This window comes from Lampetra planeri, chromosome 17 (genome assembly GCF_965212315.1).
Source record: "Lampetra planeri chromosome 17, kcLamPlan1.2.h2, whole genome shotgun sequence".
Lineage (NCBI taxonomy): Eukaryota > Metazoa > Chordata > Hyperoartia > Petromyzontiformes > Petromyzontidae > Lampetra > Lampetra planeri.
Genome location: NC_136123.1, coordinates 8,890,731 through 8,899,341, shown reverse-complemented (window position 1 = coordinate 8,899,341; position 8,611 = coordinate 8,890,731).

Here is an 8,611-nt window from a genome sequence, read left to right as displayed (position 1 = left end):
GTTGGACCCAAGTAGTCCAGGAATTGCCACCTGTGTTCTGGTGGCAGGAATTGATTTGTACCGATATCTGGTACCCTTATTGCGTTGATCTTTATTCCAGTGCATAGCGCAATTTTGATCGACCTAGATTGATTGAGAAATATGTCGAGATTAGGTTTGTGGAGAAGGTGGCAACCTACCCACAGCCCACAAAGAGAGGTCATAATACATTTACCACAAACTTTCTGTGCTGCCTTGGACAGGACTATTGATGTTAATGTACAGCTATTACCTATAACATCCGACAATCCAGCAGAATGTATTAATCCAGACTCAAAGTACAAGCCAGTTTGGCTGCTTTTACAAATGTTGTTGGAAAACTTTGTTTCACAAGGCCCAAAGAAATATAGATAAAATTTGATTGTATTTTGATTGTGGAAAACACACTTGCGCGTTCATTATTCATTACCCACAATCCACCAAGACAGGGCACGATGTACATCTCAAACACGCCTGTTTGGCCAATTTGTATCTGTGCTTGATTGTATTCAACAACCAAGAGCATCGACAAGAGAACATACAAAATACAGAATACCTAAAAGGGGGCAAGAGAGGTGGACCCAGTGGAATATTTGGCCTTGATTCTAGAATTGATGTACATCAATGGCTCCAGAATTGAAGAAATTGATTAAACGACTCCCTGACCCGGCTTGGTCCAGAGATCTGAGTGTTTTGAGCTGACAGTGGCATTGGCAACAAAAACAAAAGCCAGTTGACTCTTCAGCTGGCACCCATGGCGCTTTGGTGACTGTGGAAGCCAAAAAAGGAATATAGATTAAAGTAAAAAATTGGACATCCCGAGGAAGGAAATATTCTACGAAGGATTACCAGGGACGGGGGCTTTATTCTTCTTTCATTGCCAATGTTGTGGAAAATTTGTTTTGCTGATAACAAATTTGCCCACGTGTAAGTACACATGCATAGCTTTATTTGAAGAAGGGCAAAGTGTACATACATGTGATTTTAGAAACTACTATAAACCATCACTGCTGTCAGTGTGTACGTATACATACATAGACAAACATTCAGCAATGCACAAAATTTATACATTTTAAAAGTGAGCCTTAATGCTTGTGGGGTATTTTTGTGAAAAAAAAAATTATATCAGTGCCGAAAGGATTTATATTGACACTCGAAAAAAAATTACAATACGCGCTCTTTGTCCACTGCCAAAAATTCGCAATTGTGCATGGAGCACGGGGAATATAGAGGTCATAGTTGTTCCTATACCCCATTTAGACCCAGTGGATTGATGTCCACTGTTTTTTTACTTCCTCAGGCACAATGTGGTCAGCGTCAGCAGAGGTTATTGAAGATTGGCTGTGTGCAGAGCACAATCATAAATCTATTATGCCTCACATTGTACGGTGAGGTTTTTTCCCCCTTCTTTTTCCAAAATGTGCTGCAGATCGATGCCAGGCACAGACGATGGAAAGATAAGATGGGACGTGGCGTCATTTTGTGTATGCCGTACAGTAGACGTGGAAGCCACCTTGGTGAGGGAAGCCTCTCTCCATCACACTGACGTTTCCTCGGCAGATATAGAGGAAACAAACCCTTATCAAGATGGCCTCCAATCCTTTCTGCTAACAGGGTTATGCACACAGAGATATATGAAGAAAAAGAGAAGGTATAGTTTGCCTTACATGTTCAGATTCTTGTGTCATCTCTACAGGCCCTGTGTCTGCGACCTGTTGCAAAAAAATCGCCTTAAGTTATTATTTTCCCCTCATCTCCATCATCATCACTAGGCCAGGGTCAATCCACTGCAGGATGAAGGCGTTTCCAAGCCGTCACCGCATCTCTCACGAGCCTGTGATGTAAACGATCTACCTAACGCCTGCATACAAACTGGTTCCATCGGTCCGATTCCAAAATTCAACGTTTTAAATCACAAACTATGGTGAGGGGATGTGTGTGCGGGGGGGGGCTAGGGTGTGGAAATGAAAGTGTTGTTCACAATCGACCGCTGATTTATTTGTTATGTAGAACGGGCAGCTGTGCGAGGGCCAATGGGGCTTGATCGGCTGCGAGGTTTATAACCTTGTCCGTGGATTAACAGCTCAAAATAATGTTCTGGCTTAGTGCCCAGTATTTTCTATAATCCAGACCTGCCTTATGCTGATGACAGAAGAAAATTGTGGGTAAAACACGCACACTGTTTTGACAGATACCTGCGAAGAATCAAGAACTGCAATTTAAATGTAATGGGAACAGATCCAGGTGGGGTGGTGGCACAGCATTAAGTGCAATGCATAACACTTGAGCCTCTGTGACCTAAGTTCAAATCCTGGCTACAGGTAAATTCAGTTACGAGTGATACATCCAACTTCTCATTCACCATCCTGTGCTGACGAGCATAGCGAAGTATGGTCAAACAACTCCCATGACTGAGAGGCATAGGGTGACCTTCGTCGAGCAGTGGATTTACAAAGAGCTGTACAATTTAGTTTTAGAAGAATACAAATGGCAAAAATGTACGACGTTTTGAATGTGTGTGTTAATTCGAAAATAATGCACAGTACAATGCAATTTGTATGAAAATAGCATCTCATAGTTGAACATATGTGACATATGACGTCACTACTGTGTTGGGTGCTGTAGGCGGGTGTCACGGGGGTCGTGTCAGGCCGTGGCACTCTGCGTGAACCCAACAGGACACGTGACCGGATAAAGGGGGGCTTGGGGCCCCAGGGGGGAGCTTGGGGGTCACGTGGTTGGGAGCCTGGACCTTCTCGAAGGATCGAGAAGGGGGGCGTGGCCTGGGGCGGAGCCGGCCATGCCATGGGAGTTAGAAGCGGGGTGTAAACAGAGAGCGGGGCTCTTAAACCCCGATGAAGACGCCATCAGCGGTCCTCAAAGTCTCCAATCGTCGTTCGTGACCAGGCAGCCCATCACCTGCCCTGGTGATCACTGCCTTGTGTATAGTGTTCACGTTGGTTGTTATGTGTTAATAAATAGTGTTGACTCCAAGTTGAGTTTGCGCCTCAATTGAACCCACTACATATGTATCATGTGCAAACAGGTGGTGTATCTGTAATTAAAACATCTAAATTTAGCTTGGTGCAGCGGTCAGGCACAGTCCGATAGGCTGCCGTCATATAACACGCTGGGAAATGTGGCAATTTCCTTCTTTAAAAAATGTGCTGCATGTGTGAGGAAACCGGATAACCTTTAAGGACGAGGGGATAAACACTCCAAGGTCCACCAAGATGGGTCCATGAATGCACTTGCTGTGCTCTCGTCTTCAGGCCACCTTACAACCGGGGGGGGGGGGGGGGGTGACAGTTTCGCAGATATCTAAGCGATCCGCCAACCTTTGCCCCTAAAGTCCTGGATTACAGGTGTATGTCACGTGAGCGCTAACGGACGCCGGCCCAAAGCAGCAACAGTGGCCTCACTCAACAGCTTCAGCACAAGGCAAATACACGCATGCACACGCACATAAAAAGGACAAAAAAAACCCTACATAACCTTTAACAACAACCGCAATTCGCCACTAAGTGGCGGTGATGTCACCATAGCGCTTGTGCCAGGCTATGTGCACTTTAAGGCCACGTGAAGTCTCGAATGCCTGCTGGTAGGAGGTCACGGGATAGACCTAGGTGCCATGGATCGATTGACAGAGATGACTGGCCGATGCACCATCTGTGCCCCCTACTGCAATAACCTACTATGTTTTAGCCGCCCAGCGCTCCGCTCGTTTTTGTGATCGTCTCTTGCTGGAGAGCGACTGCCTCTAACTGGCCAGTAGCGTTCATCATGAGCCTACTCCACACGCGCAAAATATCGAAATAACCTTTAACAGACTTTTGGGGGCACACATGATAAAGACAAAGACCCTCTGTAAAACGTTTAACAGACTGTTGGGGCATTCGCTGTTAGCTAGCACTCATTAAGGCTGGCATGGTGTATGAGGGGGCGGTGTGGTAAGCCTCGCGGCCAGCTCCTTTTGTCTTTTCGTTGCTGGTGCTTACACACGGCAACAGGTTATCATTTAATGCTGAGTCGACCTCGTGGAAGCCCAAAATTAGTTCTCAAACCACTTGCCACGAATGTTATGTGTGGCCTGGAATCGAACTCAGTTTGTCAGCTTCATAGTGGAGTGCCCTAACGACTGTATTATTGCTCCACATATACCTACATAGATAAAGATCCCTCATATAGCCTGAACAGACTATTGGGGCAAGCGCTGTTAGCGAGCCCCTATGAAGGCCAGCACGGCACACGAGGGGTGGGTGGCCAGCACCTCGCCCGGCTGCCTTTGTCTCCCAAGTGGCGATGTTGACACATCATACCAGGTATTCATATGAGGCTGAGGCAACCTAGGCCCAGGACTGGTTCAGATCATCGTTACTAATGTTAGCCGTGAGCAGGAATTGAACTCGGGACATCGGGTTCGTAGCGCAGCACCCTAACCACTGTGCCACACACACATAGATATACAGACACACATTCCATACATTTCTAATTTATACAATAAAACGTTTATCTTAATTCAGACGAATTCATTCAGACGCTGTCTTTCCGACAGACCTGTTCTTCACATGAGGACGGCTGCTTGCGTTGTGGCCGAAACGTCGTGAAAATTATTTTATTATGTTTTGTTTATATTATTTTATTATTTCCCTTCTACGTGACTTTACCGAAAGAACCAAGAAGATGAATCCCTGCAGTCACGAAAGCTTTAAATCGAAAAATAAAACGTTTGTTAAAATCATTGGAGTTGGGGTGGAGATGTGTGGCGGGTGAGTCATTAGGTTGTGTAATTGGCTGGGGAGTTTTTTTTCACTGTCACAATTACTTTTATTGGCCAGGAGTAAATGTCAGCGAATAAATGGCACCTCAAGTCGTAGGGAGACAGGATGCAAGGGCCCTCGACACACACTGAGGTCAGAAGCCAAGTTCAGCCACAAGTGTCCACCCATCTATGGAAACCCACAGGGCCGAATCGTCAGCGTCATCCTCAGAGCTGGGTATCTGACCTCATTTGAGACCAATTAAGTGACTGATTCAAAAAAAATAGGTGGGGGGGGGGGGTGCAGACGAGTCAATTTCAGAATCATCAATGAGCAGCACGACTTGTTTTTTTTCAATTGCCGTGAAGGTGTTACACATTGCAACTGCCGCAATGGAATATTAATTAATGGCGGACGTGTTTTAATGAAGGAGCCGTGATAATATACGTATGTATGTTTAATTTATTTCGCAGCGTATGTAGACAACCGTGTTAATTGGCGCTGCGAAGAAGGGCCAACAAACTAAACACAAAAAAACACAGTTCTAAAAAAAATATTTTAATTTAAATGTGGAGGGAGATGTAACTACTGTATATTTGTTCTGAGACAAATCTTTAAAAAAAACAGCTTAAGTCTTAGATCTTTTCATGAATACCATTTCTTATTATTATTGATTTTAAAGTCGCCTTCAAGCCCTGAAGCTGAAGAAAGGGGCTTTTGGTTATTTTGTCCAAGTGCTGAGTTCCAGACAGGATAATTTCAATGATTTAATGGGTGTTCTAAAACACAAAATCCAGTGTCACGCTCAGCGGAGGATCGACTCACGAAACAGTCTAAAGTTTTTCAATGGGGGGTGGGTGGGTGAGGTCTGGGATAGATTTTTGTATTATCACTTTTTTTCTAGTTTTGGGTGGAAATTGACCACCGCTTGACGGCGGCAGCACATTCATCAAGGGTGGCTTTGCAGTGGTGTGGAAGTCAAGTGACCCGAATTGTTCCATCACATGACTTGTGCACGATCTCAGTATGCCTTTGTGGGTTGTGAAAAAAAAAGCAGCAGACTCCTGTACAAACTGTTGGAAAAGGGGTTTGTTAGTGCCCTAAAAGTTGTCCGTTTAGGCTAGTTGCGAGCATTCATGCCTCTGAGGCAATTTGCGGAGGGTTTACAGATCAAAAAGAAGTTGCCCAGAAATTCTGCAGGGTCATTGCCAAAGCACCGCCTTCTGCAAAGTGCAAGTTAAACACCCTTTGAATGTCTTTCATAAGATAAAGGTTATTGCGTGCGAATCTTATAGGCCCACCGTGCTAAGTTTTAAAACTACGAATTGCAACTGATTTACACTATGAGATCTCTTTTACCAGTGGCAAAATATAGTAGTAGGGTTTAACCCTTTTAAACTGGTACAAAACTGACACCTTTATTCAAGGCATCATGTTTGCAATAACCACAACACAAGTAGTCAAAAAAGCAAACAAAAAGATTATCAGAGTTGCTTCTTTTTGTTTGCTTTTTTGACTACTTGTGTTGTGGTTATTGCAAACATGATGCCTTGAATAAAGGTGTCAGTTTTGTACCAGTTTAAAAGGGTAAAACCCTACTACTACTGCAACTAATTTGTAGAAATGAAATCCCTTATTCTTTGCCTAAATGTACATAGAAATGAGACAATGCATCTCAGCAAAATCTGGCGAGTAAAATTAAAACAACGACAATTATAAAAAGAAGAGATATTCAGGGGGCACGGAGGCCAGAGCACTGAGCTGATATCATATCATGGCTTTGGAATCCAGGTTCCAGTCACCTTTGTTTGAACTGGGTTATCAAGCGTAGTGAGTTGATTACTCAAGCTTGGTCTCTAATCGCACGAAAATCCAAATACATTCCAGCTCTTCAAATTGAAAAAAAAATTTTAATGCCATTGCATGGACCATCGTTATAGCACGGTGCATGGAAAAACACAGCCACCTATCGCGTGGATAAGAGGTCAATTTGCAAGGATCTCAGATGTAGTTCTGTGATATCTCTTTCGCAGGGCATTTTCTATCAAACAGGGTGAAACGCTTTTGTTCTAAAACTCCGAATGGACATTTTGCCTCATGACAAGACACCGGTAGCACAACTTAAATAAAATTTGGGGAAAAGTACAAGAATAATGTGTTAGGTGGGCGGATGACACGAGGTACTAAATGCATTTCCATTGGAGCGAATGCTGCTATCCCGCATTTGTATCGAGGCAGCCACTATTTTTAACAACATAAAAAAAAATGTGCGAGGAGGACAGCAAGTAGATAATACTGTAATATCAGAGTGACCTGCAGCCGGTGAACCTGATGCAGACTCTCAGGACGTGTTAAAGCAGATACTTCAGTCATTCAGCCAACAGTGGCTGTCGGAACAGCCAAGCGTGTGGTACACGGGGGGGGGGGGGGGGCAGTTAACCACGGCTGTGACCACGATAAATGAGGGGCATTGACAGCACATGAGCTGAGGCCGCAAAGGATGTGCGATAGCGAGGGCCTTTCTTAGTCCGCGACTCACACGCTTTAACGCTCGCTGCCTCCTCCTCGCGCTTGTGGATTTACACTGCCACAAAACCAACCGTAAGCTCCCCTACAGAGGAGGGAGTACAACCCCGACGCGTCATGTTACGTGTACAAATATTTCACATGTTGGAGATAACTTCCAGTGCGCTGCTGCCAAACGAAAATGGAATTCCTTGGCTCGTTTATTTAAGTTAGTTTTAGCCCCACTCTGTCGTCCGTTATTAAAAAACAAAAACGTACTTCTTAGTCTTTTCAAACTCTTTGTTTTTTTCGGTAAAGTCACGTAGAAATATAAATATCGTCCTCGGGTGGGATGATCGCTTGTGTGGCGATCGAATCGTCGTGATCTATTATTATTTTTTATTCTACGTGACTTTACCGAAAGAACCAAAGAGTATGGATTCCTGCAGTCACGAAAGTTTCAAATCGAGATAGTCTTTTCAAACTTTGCCTCTAATTGCGTTTTCATGTACTTCGTATCAACGCTTCGCACGTAAAACAAAAAAAATCTCATCCTCAGTTGCACATCCTCTGCAGTGGTGGTGCAACGGCGGGCAGCACGCCCGACTTGCAATCCAGGGGTCGCCGGTTCGATTGGAGCTCCCGGAGTGGCGGTTGATCCACGGCGCAAGTTTCATTGACTCCCCCACCCAGAATGGATGCAACCACGGTGAGTTGTTCGGCAGGTCACGTGGGGTGGGGTAAAGTGTGGGTACTCCACGAGACGGGCTCTACCCACTAGACGGACTCTCTTCAGCTCCCAGCTGGTGGAGGGGTGCAGTGACGTGCGTAAGTAATTGCAGAGCTGCACCTTACGGCGATTTACCTTCCATCTTCGTTGGAAAGACATCCTGAGATGCTGTAGGTCCTCACACAGCACGACTTAGGAAATTCACACAATTTTGAACTTTTTTTTTTAAACACCTTTGCAGGTTACGTCGTCATTAAGCTCAAAAGCTTACCTCGAAAGTAGGTTCCCCTTTGCTTGGATAAATATTCAGGCAGTCTATAAAAGTAGCACCCATTGTGAACCAATTCTAAGTAGACGGCAGTTTGAACTGTGTCGTTAAATATTGGGGTCACTTGAATAAACCGAAGAAATGCATAATGTCGGGTGGTGGAGGGTCACGACACAGTTATACTTATGCGGTCTAACCCAAACACCTTTATGATGCGTAACGTTCAATGGCACACAACAGAAGCATTCAAAAATAACCACACCCAGGGGTGCTCTCCCCTGTGTTTTTGGGATGGATTGCATTTTGTTTGGCATGATATCCGATGCTCCA